Raw genomic sequence first — 17,808 nt, forward strand, 5'->3', positions numbered from 1 at the left:
TATGGCTGGCTAAGGAGCTACAATTTTTGTGGGACATACAAAGTTTCACATGTTCTCACCCTGATCCACGGCAGCAGTTGAAAGGAATACTGTTAATTTAAGTTTGACCCAAAACAATTGTATAAAGAACAGCTGTTATAAGACTTAAGGCCCCAGCAGAAAATTTTCCACACTTGCTTCCTAAATACCAATGAAAACAACCCTTACACAAATAAATACTCCTCGGCAACATCAGAAATGAAGACATTGTTAAGAACATAAAAGGGGAACTGACCAAACAGAAGTGAAACTAGTCTCACTGATTGTGAAACTGGACATCCAATATACTTTCACTTTTATGTATCTATCTATGGGGTTGTTACATAGTTTAAAAAATTTTAAGTGGGATTCTTACCCTTGTACCTGCACAGTGGGTAAAGGGGCCAGAGTGGCATAAAGGGGTTTTAAAAGTCATATCCAGCAGGCAAAAATTCCTCAGAGCCTGAACTGCAGACTGCCTTTGGAGGACTCCTCACAAGCCCTGGTGTAGAGGGTGTCCTCTGGCAGGAAGGGCATGGCCACAGCATGAGGCTATTCCAGTCAGTTTTACTGCCTCTGGGCAGCTGGTTACAGGCTGCTATAACGTAGTTCTGTAGGACTGCATAAGTTACACTGGCAGCCATTCTAGCTCTTGAACCAGTTCAGGATTGGGAAGGCACAAGGGAGGCTTAAGATTCGACTAAAAATTCTGCACAAAGATATCAATCTCTAGAATTCTAAATGAGGATTTTCCACTGCATTTTATGGGGCGGGGGGGGGGGGGGGGGTTGTGGTTTTTGTTTTTAAGAGTAATTTCTGTAGAGCTTGATTGGTTTCATCACTATTCAAATTCTATTGGATTTTTCCACAAGGATTTAAATACCAGCAGAGTGCTATTGCATTCAATGTTTAGAGAGAGGCCAAATGGATGTCCTGGTATAGAAGACAACCTAACTTGAAGCTGTAAGCATGAACAATCACTTCAGGCCCACTTGCAGATTCATCCCTTCTCTGCCACCCCAAGAAATATCTGACAGAGCCCTAAGGATTTACCCTCATCTTCCCTCCCGTTGCCCGCCAGGCCCACTGAAACCAGACTCTCTCTTTGTAACATAGGTTGATCAGTAAAGCTGGCCAGAGGACAATTCCAAAGTTTCCAAGTGTTTCTGTTCCCCACTGGAACGAATACAAAAAACTTTTCCAATGTTTTTGCATAAGCGGAATTGTGTCAAAATGTCGGGTTTCAGATCAAAACCTGAGCTTTTCAATTGGGGAAGGAGGGCATGAGCACGTATGTAGCCTGGTGGGGAGGGCACCGCCTGGGATGTGGGAGATCCACATTCAAATCCCTGCTCTGCCTGACTGAGCAGAGCTTTTCATTCCTGATCACTCTGGATCAGACAGAACAGAGACTGAACCTGGTCTCCTACTATCCCAGGCCAGTGCCCTAACCGCTAAGCTAAGGAGAGAGATTTCAACAGAGTTTTTGTCAACATGGCTCCTTGAAACATTTTGGCTTCACCAAAACAGCACAGTTCAACTAGACTTCAGTTTCAAAAAATGAAAGTGTGTCTCCAGGCTTCTAAGGGAGTATGGTAAAACAGACACTCAAGAAAGCATCTGCCCATTTTAGTTCTGTAGGCGTTAAAAAGAGCCTCAACCCTGAACTTCGGGGGAAGTTTTGATCTGTACTCAAACTCAAGCCCATCTCTAATAAGTCAAGGTTTTTCAGTCAAGTTTCTTTTTGACTATGACTGTCAACCAGAATCACAGTCAATCAGTACAGGCTCAAAAAACACCCACTGAATCAGGGGTCTCAAACTCAATTTACCTTAGGGCCAGTGCCAGTCCTCAAATACTCCCAGCTGGCCAATAACGTCACTGAAGATGGTGTTCATGCCACCTCCCAGCCCGTTTCCCACCCTTTTCCCTCGCTCCCTTGGCCTCATGCCACCCCCCGCTGACTCTGACCGGGGACTAGTGATGGTTTCTCTGTCCCTCTCCCCCAGCCAATAGGAGCTGTGGGAGGCAGTGCCTGCAGCAGACAGCCGGCAGCCTGGGTCGCTCCTCCGCAACAGCAGGGATAGGGAACCGCTTCCAGGGAGCTGAGCTGCCCAGGGTGAATGACACATTGCAGAGTGCAACCCCTGGGAGGGTCCCAGGAGCAGCAGCAGGATGGAGCAACGTTGGGGGGAGGGGCACGTGAATCTCTCCTGCGGGCTCCCCTCCGGCCCCCACTTCAGCCGGTAGCCACAAGGGCTGGATGAAAGAACTTTAAAAAGTTTCCGCGGGCCGCAGTGGGGAGGTTCTCGGGCCGCAGGTGGCCCGCAGGCCAGGACTTTGAGACCCCTGCAATAAAGGGTCCTCCCCTACCCCACACACAATTGGTTCTTCAAAATCCAAGAATTCTTTTTGTTTAATTAAATGAAGCTCCTGGTTAAGACAACTTGCTCTGTACAAGTCACTCCAACTCAAATGTCTTTGTTCTATAGTTAAGACAGCCCAATGATAACGTTAACGCAGGTCTGAAATAATATTGTTGATCCTGAAGCAGGGGAAATGAACAACTTTGGTAGGGACTGTGCTCCTAAAATTACTTAAGTGCTTTTGAAAAATCCTGTCCTTTGATCACGGCCTAGCCCCAATGCTAATTTAAATGCTTATTTAGTCCAAAAAACAACAACAAATTAAGCTGCTTGTTTAGAATATGAACAGCTAGGTCTAGTTTAGATTTCAATTCAGACTACCCATCCAAATGCACAAAAGCCAAAACAAAATAGATCCAATTTCAATGGAGTCAAAAATGCTGTTCAAGTTTCCAAGTTTGAGTGGCATGTTACTTCCACTGATGCGTAGTTTAAAATGTTACTCACACTAATGCAGGTTAATACAAATGAGTACATGGCAGTGTTTTTAGTGGAAAGAAGCTGACTGCACATTCTTTTCTGCTAGATTCAGATGAGTATTACATGCCACCAGTTTAGGTGGAACCGATTACCGACATGTTAAACTCAAGTGACAAGAACAAAACATTTTCCGATTGCAATTAGAGTTAGCCACACCTTCTATTCCACAAATTCAGGATTATTTGAATCCAAAAATAGCAGCGTTGTGGACCAACATATTGTTGATTAAGTGTCAATTGATCCAGATTTGTTTCACTACTACTTGTTAGGCACCATGTACGTTTATGGTGCTATAGAGATAAATGCAGATTTCCTACTCTAAACAGATTATTGTCTAAGGTCACGATCCCACAAGCTGATCCACGCATGTAGATCTTTGTGTGTATGCAAAGCCCTGCTGATTTCAATGGAACATCAATGGAACATCATGCTTTTGAAGTACACAGAGCTCTTCTTCAGGCAGCTGGATGTAGCTCGAAAGCTTGTCTCTTTCACCAACAGAAGTTGGTCCAATAAAAGACATTCCCCTCGCCCACCTTGCCTCTCAAGCCCTGGGACCAACATGGCTACAGCTACACTGCAGTAAGCGTAAGTCTAAATTCAGACAACACCACTATAAGGGGACACCACAGGAAGCAGTAAGAGAAGGGAAGTTGCTGAGGAGAACTCCACAAATTTTAAGAGGTAATGAAGGGTTTGTTTTTTAAAAGGTTAGTGGTAAGTATTGTAGTAATTTGGTAGATTAAGTTACACTGGGATATACAAAGACTGCAGCACTACTGCCAAAGGGTTCCTTTCAGAGAAAAAAGCTTCTGCAGATGACAGACTATTCATCCTCCCTAATGAAGCTGATAAACAGTATCACTGTAATAATAGATTTCACAGTAGCGCACAACTTGAAGACTGAATACTTCATTGTATTCAACCATGAAGACTTTTTCCAGATAGCCTCCCTTTCCCCCTGTATCTTCCAGGAACTTGAATTCTAACTGCTTTTAAAGATAGCAAAGCAGATAGTTCAAGATGACTAAGATAAAAGCAAATGTTAGAGTTAGCACATCAGACAAAGAGAAACTAGAACTGAGACTCCACTGAGAGCCACCACCAGAACAATCCTTCGTTAGAGAAAACTAATCTATTTATTAGAATTGTTAGTTTATTGAACAATGAATTACAGTAATGTACTTTGACCTACTTACCTAGTGCAAGTATTCCAACTGATATTGCAGAAGTTGAAGTGGGAGGAGGAACAAAGGGGATTAAAGATAATTTAGTCTGACAGGGCTACCAATGACTAACAAAACAGAGAGAATTGCAAATGTTTGCTTTTCAAACAATGTATCCTGTCCTAAGATCCTTCTAAAGATCAGCCAGCCATTAGCTTGACTATCTGCAATTACAAACAGCAAAAAGTACCCAAACTAAGCTACATAGGAACTCTGGTCCATTTCCATAATAAAGGAATGCCAAGAACAATAAAATAGCCACCAAAGTGGAAAAGGCCAAGAGCTCTGAAAATGTGTGTAGTTTATGGACAGAGAAATGAAAGCTCTGTTTCTGACTCACAGCTTCTTGACCCAAACGTAGCTTATTTCTCACCATGAGCAACATAGGCTGCAAAAGCAAGCAACCAACCAACACAAACACACACTAGTTTAAAATGCTCCACTCAAAACATTTATGGGAGAGTGAAAAAAATGAAGCACTAAGTGCTATTTCCCTGCCTGACCTTAAAGGTTTATTGCTAGCTGTGAGTTTGGACAATTCTCTCTAATAAGACTTACAACCCCTTCAAAGACCAACATTTAGCAATAAACATGAATTACGTTAACCGCCTACTTCTCATGAAGCAGGATCTCAGATACAGAAAGAAAAACAACCTGGGCTTCAGCTTATGCTGTACACTGCACAGACAACAGCTAGTCAGTCAGTGATGGCCTAATTCTGCCCCCGTTAAAGTCAAAGGGAGTTTTATTGTGGACTTGAATGGGAGTCTGCACCCACTGACTTGAATGAGGGCAGAAGCCGGCCATTACTGAGCATTCTTGAAAGTCCTACTCTTATTCATATCAGAAATTAGTCCAGAGTTCAGTTTTTAAATACGCTGAACTTCACATTACCAACAGTAATGAATAGGCCCCTAAATGGTATGTGTGCCATGATGGGCATCATCTCTCCATGTTGAGAGAAACAGAAGAGTAACACCGTAAAGGGTTATTTTTCAAACTGTGTTCCATTCTATGAATGTTCAGAATGCTGCTTCATTCCTTAATGACCACCTGCAATGGTGACTCTCAAATGCTATGGTGGAACTAATCCTTTAGCTCAGGGGTTCTCAAATTGGGGGTCGGGACCCCTCGGGGGGGGTCACAAGGTTCTTACACGAGGGTTATGAACTGTCAGCCTCCATCCCAAGCCCTGCTTCGCCTCCAGCATTTATAATGGTATTAAAAATATTTTAAAGTGTTTTTAATTTATAAGGGGGGGGGCGCACTAGGAGGCTCTCTGTGTGAAAGGAGTCACCAGTACAAAAGTTTGAGAACCCCTGCATTAGCTCAAGCAGTCGTGGCTCATGCGTTTGGAGGCAGCATGGTTTAGTGCACAGGACCATAGAGTAGGAGTCAGGAGACTGGGTTCTATTTCCAGCTGCTCTGCCCCTAATCTGCTGGATGACCCTGGGTAAGTCACTGCACCGGTTTTCTTTCCCAATGTCTGTCTACTTAGGCTGTATGCTCGTCAAGGCAGGGCCAGTCTCACTGTGTCTGTGTGCAGTGCCTACGACAATGGGAGCCCCCAAACTTCTTTGGTTCCCTCTAGGAGCTACTGAAATACAAACACATTGAAATACAAAGCCACTCCCCTCCCGTCTACACACAAAATATTTAAGAAGTTTTCCTTCTCCCCCCATCCATACAAACATCAGAAATATGAGGCTTTCACTTCCCTCTTTAGCAAAGGACCTGAAGAATAAGGTCACATAAGGTACTTGAACTCCAGCTCTGTCAGCCTTCAGCTGAGCAAGGAAAGAATGCTGAGAAGACTGACTTTTCCCCTTCCTTCCTCCTTGGGAGCGCTTCTTTGGCTCTGTCTCCCCAAACAGAATAAAGGAACATGAACTTACACAAAAATCAAAACAAAAACAAGACACCACACCCCTACCACACGCTCTACATGGCCAAGTCTCCTTAATTTTCTCCTTATTTGACTTAACACTGGAAGGTACGCAGATACCATGGAGACGGATACAGCATGGGAATATAAATAAGGAGGAGACTGGTTTTCTTCATGTGTGAGAATTTTTAGTCTGAGTATTTCAACTATGCATTTGCATGGTCTAAGTTGATCATGTAGAAGTGGCAGCCTCATCCAAATAATTGATTGTGGCCATAAAAATCTATCCATCTATTACCTAATAAATTACACTTACCATATTGTGGAGCTAGTGGCAAAAATCAGCTTTCAGCAAATGGATATTTAGTGGAACGAGTGGGAGGGGCTAATGATTTTGTAGTGTCTAGTAAAAAGTCTGGTAGAAATGAATACATTATAATTGGGTACTGGGTAAAGCCAAACCTCATGTATCCTGAGACCACTGCCTATCATGCTGACCAGTACTGCCTGATTGTTTACTTGTACTCCCCCCATCTTGTGTGTATCCATCTCTTGCCTTCTACTTAGACTGTAAGCTCTTTGGGGGCAGGGACTGTATTTCTGATCTATGTTTGTACAGCGCCTAGCACAACAGGTTCCTGGTCCATGACTGGGACTCTTAGGCTCAATCAATAAGTTACACTGAATGAAAGCCTTCACTTTTGCTAACAGTTCTATTTATTGTTGCATCAAGGTGGAATGTAGGCCCTGTCGACACCAGAAGTTCAACTCAGCTTTTGTAACCAGTCTGAGTTGTGTTCTCATAGCAGCTCCTCTCTTTCAAGTGTGGCTGAACTAAGCCCAGAAAGCACTGAAACAAACAGTTTGGCAACACAAGCATGAACAGCTATGCCACACTGCTTCAGCGTGGAACAGAGCAGCAGGAGGACATACTCATAGCATGGTGCAAGAAGCATGTGGGGCGATACACTCTAGAAGTCCTGCTACACAGACAGCTCTGATGAAGAGGGCCAGCCATAAACCACATACACAGTTAGTGTTTTATCACCAATGCCGAAAGCAAATAAACGCCAGTTCACCAAACCGATTGCAGGAAAGCAACCAAACTAGCTTAGGCCTCAAGCAGCAGCAAGAACTTAACTGACATTTACTAACAGATTGAACCATATGGATATAAGCCACCTTTACAGCCAACCATGCCACTTGGGGTATGTCTTCATTGCACAGCTAACCCAGCTGATTGGCACCCAGGCCTGAGCACTGGAATAAGCTTAGCCTGAGTGTGAAGGTTGCCTCTTATGGGTGTATCTGGGTGCATACCCTATGGTTCTTTGTGCTGAGATGTTCTAGGATTCTTTCCCAGTCAATTGCAAGGGAACTTGTCTGTCCTTTAGGGGCGAGGGGAATTGTGGGAAAGCACTGGAGGAGTCTGCATCCTCATTGCAAAATGGGTGGGATTCAGCCTGAGTTAAAGTGAAGCCTGGACTCTAAGCTGTCCTAGCCCCCTGGCAGCTATCACAGCTAGCCAGATTTAAACCATCTTCAAATCTGGATCAGAGGTTTTTCTGTGTGGATGGTAGGGAGATTTGAGATAAAACCCAGGTGAGAGCCTGAGTTAAGTCTCCAGTGAAGACACACCCTAACTGGTTACAAACTCAATTAAACCCTCTCTTACACTCTACCAGAGCCTTTTTAATCCTATGTTTATAGCACAAATAACTGCCAGTCATTTGAGGCTCACATCTGACCAAACCTGACTGGTAATTGGGAACAACTGTGTAGGGTGGAAGCAGGAGAGATGTCTTCAGGCAGGATAGCTATGGGATTTGAGTGCCACACCCACCTTCTCTTACACATTCCTAACGAAGTGAGCCTGAAGAAATTCTGCAGGGATCAGGTTTAACCCTGTATTCTGAGGTTTGCATTCAGTAGGGGTAGGAAGCATGGAAGGTCTTTAGCCTGGTTGTCCTTAATTATATTCCTAGGGAAGAATTTACATTTTTTGTTTTTTAAACCACAGGCTAGATGTGAGAGAGACACACCAAGTCTATTAAAAAGGAATTACAAGGGACCACTGAGGAAGGCAAGTGGTAACTGCATGCATGAAATAAATTATCTTTGGGGCCTGTGCTGAAGAAGAGCCTTGTGTAGCTTGAAAGCTTCTCTCTGTCACCAAGAGAAGTTGGTCCAATAGAAGATACTACCTCACCCACCTTGTGTCTCTAATATCCTGGGACAAACAAACACAAACACTGAAGTCCCTCCATCAGTTTCAGTTCTATTTAGGCTGTAAGCAAGTCCTCAGTATTAGTTTTCAGGGGCATTCTTAAAAGGTCCCGCTGTTGAAGGTCCTCACTAAAGAGGTTTGTCCCAGTTTTGCAGGAAGGAGACCAAAGACTGAAAAAAGATGAGTAGTGATGTGCAAGATTACCAGATTGGGCTCTAGATACATGCTAGTATAGCCCAATGGTTCTCAACTTTTCTAGACTACTGTACCCCTCTCAAGAGACTGATCTGTCTTGCGTACCAAGTTTCACCTCAATTAAAGACTGCTTACTTACAAAATCAGACATAAAAATACAAAAGTTTCACAGCACACAGTTACTGAAAAATTGCTCTCATTTTATCATATAATTATAAAATAAACCAAACCCTCCCCCCACCCCCTCCCCAGGTTGAGAAACACTGATATGACACAAAGAGCAGGACATAAACAAGTTATTGTGTGTATGAGATTTTAGTTTGTATTGACTTTGCTAGTGCTTTTCATGTAGCCTGTTGTAAAACTAGGCAAATATGTAGATCGTAGAATATCAGGGTTGGAAGGGACCTCAGGAGGCCATCTAGTCCAACCCCCTGCTCAAAGCAGGACCAATCCCCAACTAAATCATCCCAGCCAGGGCTTTGTCAAGGAAGGAGATTCCACCACCTCCCTAGGTAACCCATTCCAGTGCTTCACCACCCTCCTAGTGAAAAAGTTTTTCCTAACATCCAACCTAAACCTCCCCCACTGCAACTTGAGACCATTACTCCTCGTTCGGTCATCTGCTACCACTGAGAACAGGCTAGATCAGTGGTTCCCAAACTGGGGTTCATCAGAAAAATTTCACTAATGGCGGCCAGAGGACCCCGGGCATTGGAGGCAGCAGGTGGGACCCGGTTGCAGGGCAGACAGCCCGAGCCCCAGGGAGAGCGGGGCCGGGCAGTTGGGGCTGGCAGCCCAAGCCTCAGCAGTTAGCGGGGCCTGCAGCCCAAGCTCAGTGGAGCTCAGTTGACCGGGGCGGTCAACAGGGTCCAGCAGCAGGAGCCTCACGGAGTGCAGAGGAAATTTAAACTTAAATCCCTGGAAATATTAATTTTTAGGAGGGGGTTAATGAGATTTCACGATTTAGTGAAAGGGCTTCACAGGCTGTTAAAGTTTGGGAACCACTGGTCTAGATCCATCCTCTTTAGAACCCCCCTTCAGGTAGTTGAAAGCAGCTATCAAATCCCCCCTCATTCTTCTCTTTTGCAGACTAAACAATCCCAGTTCCCTCAGCCTCTCCTCTTAAGTCATGTGCTCCAGTCCCCTAATCATTTTTGTTGCCTTCCGCTGGACTCTCTCCAATTCATCCACATCCTTTTTGTAGCATGGGGCACAAAACTGGACACAGTACTCCAGATGAGACCTCACCAATGTCAAATAGAGGGGAATGATCACGTCCCTCTATCTGTTGGCAATGCCACTACTTACACAGCCCAAAATGACATTACCCTTCTTGGCAACAAGGAAACTCTATTGACTCCTATCCAGCTTCTCATCTACTGTAACCCCTAGGTCCTTTTCTGCAGAACTGCTGCCCAGCCATTCGGTCCCTAGTCTGTAGCAATGCATGGGGATTCTTCCATCCTAAGTGCAGGGCTCTGCACTTGTCCTTGTTGAACCTCATCAGGTTTCTTTTGGCTCAATCCTCTAATTTGTCTAGGTCCCTCTGTATCCTATCCCTGCCCTCCAGCATATCTACCTCTCCTCCCAGTTTAGTGTCATCTACAAACTTGCTGAGGGTGCAATCCACACAATCCTCCAGATCATTGAAGATATTGAACAAAACTGGCCCCAGGACCAACCCTTGGGGCGCTCCGCTTGATACCAGCTACCAACTAGATGTGGAGCCATTGATCCAGACCCTTTGAGCCCGACGATCTAGCCAGCTTTCTATCCACCTTATAGTCCATTCATCCAGCCTGTACTTCTTTAACTTGCTGGCAAGAATACTGTGGGAGACCGTATCAAAAGCTTTGCTAAAGGTCAATGAATAACATGTCCACTGCTTTCCCCTCATCCACAGAGCCAGTTATCTCGTCATAGAAGGCAATTAGGTTGGTCAGGCATAACTTGCCCTTGATGAATCCATGCTGACTGTTCTGATCACTTTCCTCTCCTCTAAGTGCTTCAGAATGGATTCCTTGAGGACCTGCTCCATGATTTTTCCAGGGACTGAGGTGAGGCTGACTGGCCTGTAGTTCCCTGGATCCTCCTCCTTCCCTTTTTTAAAGATGGGCCCTACATTCGCCTTTTTCCAGTCTTCCAGGACCTCTCCCGATTGCCATGAGTTTTCAAAGATAATGGCCAATGGTTCTGCAATCACATCCGCCAACTCCTTTAGCACCCTCAGATGCAGTGCATCCGGTCACATGAACTTGTGCTCGTCCAGCTTTTCTAAATAGTGGTGAACCACTTCTTTCTCCACAGAGGGCTGGTTACCTCCTCCTCATGCTGTGCTGCCCAGTGCAGCAGTCTGGGAGCTGACCTTGTTTGTGAAGACACAGGCAAAAAAAAAAAAAAAAAAAAGCATGGAGTACATTAGCTTTTTCCACATCCTCTGTCATTAGGTTGCCTCCCCCACATGTTCCTTGACCTTCTTCTTGTTGCTAACATACCTGAAGAAACCTTTCTTGTTACTCTTAACATCTCTTGCTAGCTGCAACTCCAGGTGCGATTTGGCCTTCCTGATTTCACTCCTGCGTGGCTGAGCAATAATTTTATACTCCTCCCTGGTCATTTGTCCCATCTTCCACTTCTTGTAAGCTTCTTTTTTGTGTTTAAGATCAGCAAGGATTTCACTGTTAAGCCAAGTTGATAGCCTGCCATATTTACTATTCTTTCTACACATCGGGATGGTTTGTTCCTGCAACCTCAGTAAGGATTCTTTAAAATACAGCCAGTTGTCCTGGACTCCTTTCCCCCTCATGTTATTCTCCCAGGGGATCCTGCCCATCAGTTCCCTGAGGGAGCCAAAGTCTGCTTTTCTGAAGTCCAGGGTCCATATTCTGCCGCTCTCCTTTCTTCCTTGTGTCAGGATCCTGAACTCGACCATCTCGTGGTCACTGCCTCCCAGGTTCCCATCCACTTTCGATTCCCCTACTAATTCTTCTTTGTGTGTGAGCAGTAAGTCAAGAAGAGCTCTGCCCCTAGTTGGTTCCTCCAGCACTTGCACCCCTGGCACGTGTAGCCCTGGTTGAGAAACACTGTTCTAGCCAATGGGTGTCTGGCAAAAATTGCAGAAACTGTATTTAACATGGTAACCACATGAATAACAATGTGCTGCCTTCATCAGCAACAGGCTGGCACATGGCCATCTTCCAGCAACTAAATTTTCCAGTATGTACTTTCCAGGTTAGACAGGACCCCATAGCAGTTTGTCTAAACGATATGGCAGGTACTCCATCACATATCCTGGGATGTTGCCTCATGTGCATTTCCTGCAGGCTGCCCAGGTTCTCCCGGAAAACACAGTTACACAGTGGTGTAAGAAACGCTGCTGCATGGACAATTCAACTGTGCTTGCTGTAGCCAGGTCACAGAAGCGGATCATGACCCAATTACAAACAACACTGTACTTGGTGCTGCCCCCATTGTAGGCCCTGTACATGCGTGGAAGATGGAATCTTAACAAATCTTTCAGAGTAGGAAGGGTTTGAACCCATAAGTTTCATAGACGTTACCACTTAAAGGAGCCTTCCCAGGATCAGAACGAATGCTTACAATAAAACAGGGAAGACATTACCCTATTTGCTTGGCACGGATAGTGTAGTAGGTGCTGTATAATACACAAAGACAGATAGTACCTGCCCTGAAGTGCTCAAGTGTTTTTGGGGGACAAGCCTATTGAACCAGTTACATAAACTGCTATTTCAGCTCACATGAAAGATTAATCTTTTGGGGTTTTTTTTGTTTGACCCTGCAACTGGAATTTGTGGAAATCCAGAAATAAAATACAGCTAATCCAGAATGACTGAAGTCAATCTTGCTTTGGCATTCTGTCTTAATTTAAGATGGCAGCAACACATTGTGGTTTTCTCCAAGACCCTACTACATTTGGTTTGGATACAATCACTTCTGTTTTGAAACTTAGAACAAGAAGTTAAATCAACGTATTCTTAGTCACATTGTTTTTGACAAAGTTCATTTTAGTCTGACTCTAGTTACCAGAGATACGATCTGGCTTCAGGAAGAATTCCAAAACATTTGCATAAAATCTGTGTTAACGTCCTGCAGGTTCAAAGCATCACATTTTTTGCAGTGTACCTGAATACAGCTTTAAAAGGTACAGCTTATTCTTTTAAAGACCAAGATTTTCAAGGAGCTCTCAACTGTAGAAGGACATTATAATCTACCATAGGCTGAGCACCCACAGAAAAAAAATAAAGTGAGTGCTCAGTACCCACCAGCCACAGCTGTTTGACGGCATGCCCAATGAGCTAATCGGGGGCACTGCCAAAGAACTGATCGGCAGCCACTGCCAAACAGCTGTTTGGTGGCTCTGGGAGGGGCTTGCGGCAGGCACCTCAGGGGAGGGGGTGGAGCAACTCCCCCGTTCCTCCAGGAAAACTAGAAGTCAGCACTTATGTAATTTAGGATAAGGCTACAATCGATCAATCAGGCTACTGAGGATTGACCAGCACCAATTTACATACCTATCTTACTCCCATGGAAGTCAAAAGGGAGTAAGAGCAGTCCTCTAAAGTTTTCACTCTCTTTAAAGGGGACTGGTAAAGGCAAATCTGTTTTTACTGGAATGCTAAAGGTTATAAGATACTACTACATTTTACACCTGCAATAAAAAAGTGTGTTCAATTTCAAAATGCTTATGTGGGCACATCATATTTCAGTTGCTAAGGTGTTTGTACAGTAGTGACATTGATTTTTGCAAAAAAGCTTTTTTTGCAGTGAGTGTCTTTTGCCCAGGCACCCGTTCCCATAACAAGCAGCAATGTTAGCAGGACAAACCACAAGTTGTCTGAGTGTTTCACCACCCTAGCAATTGTTTTTAATAGGGCAGAATTGCTGGAGGACGATTTGACTTCTGCACGTGTCAGAGATCCAAAACATGCTCTTTAATCCACGGTGTTCATTGGGCAGGAGAAGAGCACTGTTTCTAAAGAGCTGTGCTCTGTATTGGAAGGCCTGACTCTATCTGAGCTTTATTTTTTGTGCACTGGACATATCAGAATGTCAATCTTAGAAGCATATTAAAAATCTGACTACTACATTTAATAGAACACTGAGTAACTGAATATTGGATTTGGATGAAGTGGAATAGTAGATATAACAGTAATAAACACAGTCGTTCTATTTATATTTAAATTTTACAGTTGCCTGTAATAAGTGTGACTGTTTATCGTAGCAGGATGTTAGTCAGTATTGGTTTTTAATAAAAAGGTCAATCAACTTCACAAAACAGAACATTGAGGAAAAGTGACATATTGTTAGTAACTTGTCATTGCACATGACATGCCTGACTGCGGTGCTGTTTGCAAGGGGGTGTTATCACATCCCTAACCATAATTTTAAAATATGCCAAATCCTCTTATCAGAAAATAAGAAATTAAGCATCTCCTGAAGAGGTTTTTCTTTTAGTCACTTCAAAAAACACAAAAAACACACAAAGTGGATCTATATCCACTCTAGAAAGACTGAAGACCCTTCTCCAGTTACTTTTCTGCTTGTACCTTTAGTCAAGAGGAAATAAGGTAAGGCTATGGCTACACTACAATTTAAAATTGATATAAATTATGTTGCTCAGGGGTGTGAATTAGCCACCCCCCGGAGAGACACAACTTATGCCAACTTAAACGCTAGTGTGGAGAGTGCTATGTCAGCAGGAGAGCTTCTCCCACCGACATAGCTACAGCCACTCATTAATTAAGCCAACGCTTAGAGCGGCTACACTAGAGAGTTTACAGCAGCGCAGCTGCGTCTGTGCAGCTGTAAGCTCTCTAGTGTAGCCATAGCCTTGGAGTGTGAGGACAATACAAGTTTCTGCCCCTTTTAAACAGAATTTGGCAAGAGACAAACTTAACGTATTAGAAATCTTAAAACCAGAACCTTCAAGAGTGACAACTGAGTCAAGTAACAGGTTTCAGAGTAACAGCCCTGTTAGTCTCTATTCGCAAAAAGAAAAGGAGTACTTGTGGCACCTTAGAGACTAACCAATTTATTTGAGCATGAGCTTTCGTGAGCCACAGCTCACTTCATCGGATGCATACCGTGGAAAAGTCAAGTAACTTCCTCCAGGTTATTACAGACTTTAAAAAAAAAAAAAAAAAAAACTTACAATATTCCAGAATGTCCTGCTAGATGGAAAAGAAATGGACACTTGTGTTCTCCATACGTATCCTTCCATTTAGGTCCGCGTTTGAAAAAGATCCCAAAATAATTTTCTGATTCGGTTTTGAAAAAAACTCTTATTTTAAGAAGTCTTCAGTTTTCACCCTTTAAGTGGTAATGGTGAATGAATATCTCATCGCAGATGTACGGATTTCTCTCCAAAAGTTTGTTTTGTTTCTAGAGCACCATAGCTATGCACAGGGTTTCACACAAGAATAAGATAATAGGAGGGATTTTAAAATCTGAATGGAGAGGAAATGCATTAAGAGTAAGATGTATGTTTATTTTCTAAGATGGGACCTACCAGCAAGCTGGAGTTTTTAAAAGCTTAGGGAAGAGGTTGGGGAAGAAGTTGGGGGGGGGGGGGGGCACAGTCCTTTTAGAATTGTTTCCAGAAGCCAGTAATCTGAGACAGCGTCTTCAAAAGGGGAAAAGATATTCCGCTTGCCACCAACCTGACAGAGTAGTGGATATAGAATGTTAGATGCAGAAAGGAACAGTAGTTATGATCTGGCAAGATTACTACCGATTATGAATTTGAAAATCCTGCCTAACCCTGGAGCTCAGAAGTTTATCTTGAGCTACAGATGCAGATACTATCTGCCTCAATAGGCTGTGGGTATTTTGGTTTTTAATCCTTTAGAGAAAACCATACAAGAACAAAAAGACTCAAAAATTAATTCATACTTCCATATCTATCTAGGGAAAGATATTAACAGGTTCCCCTTCCCCCAGTATCCCATCCAACAACAGGATATAAAGCCCCTATTAGTTTTTTTTTTTGGGAGAGGTGGAGGGGGATAAGGAAGAGAGAACTCAGGCAGAACTATTAAAGATTTCAGAAAATCAAACTCATCTGAGAATGAGAGTGTATAAAGACAGCTTGCTTGTTGTTTTGCCTTATTTAGCCTTTGAAAAGACATTAGATCACCACACTATGGCAAACCACTTGCACTAGGAAATCAGTTCTGACTTGTTTTATGAGTACTTCTCCGCATTCACAACATCATTCATTTTGTTAAGGGCTTTTAACCAGAGAATCTATAGCTTTGAATATTCCCCATGGACAAACATAGGATATTAAATATTCAGGGAATCAAGTGGCAGATGTTGAAAAATGCTCTAGGGCCAGATTCTCAGATGGCGTAAGTCAGCATAGTGCCCACTGAAGTCAAAGGAGCTAAAATGAGTTACACCAGCTGAAAATCTGACCACTTAAATTTTCCATGAAGCTTAGAGGTCGCCAACACTGAGAAGACACATGGGTCTATTTTTTTAATATCACTCATTTCTGATACTGATAAGGCAGGAATAGTGTCTGAGAATCAGACCACTTGCTCTCTGGGGATATGAAGGATGTCAAGCTGGGGGTCAAGATTGTTTGTTTCCTCAGAGGGCAACCACGGAAATAAGCAACTTTCTCCAGGGTTTGAGATCCTTCCTTTAGAGTTAAACTTAAATCCAGATTCAGGTTTAGATGAGTCTTAACTAGTCTGGAGCAATTCTGCCCTTAGTTTTCAATCAGGACTAAATCTGAATCATAAAGGTTGCAATATACTAGATTGCTGGGTGTTTACGTAAACAGATGATTATCTGCTTCAGGATAATAGGGGATGGGTCCAGAGGAAGCATAATTAAAGTTGTCAGGTGTTCCATGGCAATTTTTTTGGAGCTCTTGCACATCTTGGTCAGTAAAAGCCAAAGAAAATGGTTTCAGGAACTTACACAAAGGCACCTCCCTTCTGCTTACCTTCTCCATTAACAGATTCCACCCTTCCACGATCTGCCACTGGGAACTCCTGGATCCCAAACCAATTACACACTCTAGTTTAAGACACTGTACCTTATGCACCTGACTCGCTCTCTTTGACAAGCCATATCATTAGAAGATAGCTAAGAAAACAGGAGTTCTCATACTCAACTTTCTAGTTCTCAGACATGTTTTGACAAGCTTCATGCTTACAAAATAAAGGTGACTAGATTCTAAATATTTAAAAGGCTGGCACCACACAGCTGCCAGGAACAGTTGCACTGACTAGATGGTATTTAACTTGTCTTTTTTAGCAATAAGAGTCCAGCCAAACTGGAGAGTAGCTAGTAGCTAGCATTTCCAGTCAGGTCAGAGGAATTGTCATACCAGGACAAACCAACCTAGCCTGGTATCCCATCTCCAACAACTGTGGATCATAGATGATTCACTGAAAGATAGAAAAGTCTGCATAAATATAATGTACCTTGCCTGGTGTGCAATATTATATGTTGGGAAACAGTTTCTTCTTGACCCTGGCTGATCAACCCCTGAAGTATCAGAATTAGCTACCCCCTTCTAATATACCTAAGAGCTCTGTAAAGTATTTAAGAGAAACTTGTTTCAACAGTTTCAGAGTAGCAGCCGTGTTAGTCTGTATTCGCAAAAAGAAAAGGAGGACATGTGGTACCTTAGAGACTAACAAATTTATTTGAGCATAAGCTATCATGAGCTACAGCTCACTTCATCGTGAGCTGTAGCTCACAAAAGCTTATGCTCAAATAAACTGGTTAGTCTCTAAGGTGCCACAAGTACTCCTTTTCTTTTTGTTTCAACAGTGATCTCCCTACATAAACTAATCACAAGAACTTGCTACATAATTAACACTCAGTTTTACTACAAACAATGGATAACAGTTAGGCTAATGCAACATTAAGGCTGAAAATTTAAACACACAAAAGTTAGGAAATTCAAGAATTAAGGTATCCATCATAACATTAACCCAGATGCACTGCATGTGTAGTATTTTGGACCACTGATGGATGTGTATATATATTGGGGGGGGTGGGTTTTTTTTCAAGTTTGTGTAACATTTAAAGAGTCTACCTTAAGAATGAAGTAATGTGGTTTTCTGCATTTCATTTCCTTGGCTTAAAAATAACCTCTTGACATCAGTAGTGAGACACCCCACACACACACACCTTACCCCAAAGCCTTTAAAGCCCTTCCAGAAAACCCCTCCTCCCCACAAATATTCTCACTATATCTACCCCCCCTCCAGAAATCTACAATCATTAAATCACACATGCAAGTGTTAGGTGGGCTGATGGGATACATCTGGAGGGTTTCTGCAGCTGAGAAAGAAGCTGTCAGGT

At 43.1% G+C, this 17,808-nt stretch overlaps 1 protein-coding gene across 1 annotated transcript in view; it reads right to left on the reverse strand.

Annotated features, from left to right (window-relative positions):
* The window catches only part of PARD6G (par-6 family cell polarity regulator gamma), a 106,064-nt gene that overhangs the window by 85,342 nt on the left and 2,914 nt on the right, over nucleotides 1-17,808 (reverse strand). The gene's annotated exons all lie outside the window — the stretch shown is intronic.

This window comes from Lepidochelys kempii, chromosome 2 (assembly GCF_965140285.1).
Source record: "Lepidochelys kempii isolate rLepKem1 chromosome 2, rLepKem1.hap1, whole genome shotgun sequence".
Taxonomy (NCBI): domain Eukaryota; kingdom Metazoa; phylum Chordata; order Testudines; family Cheloniidae; genus Lepidochelys; species Lepidochelys kempii.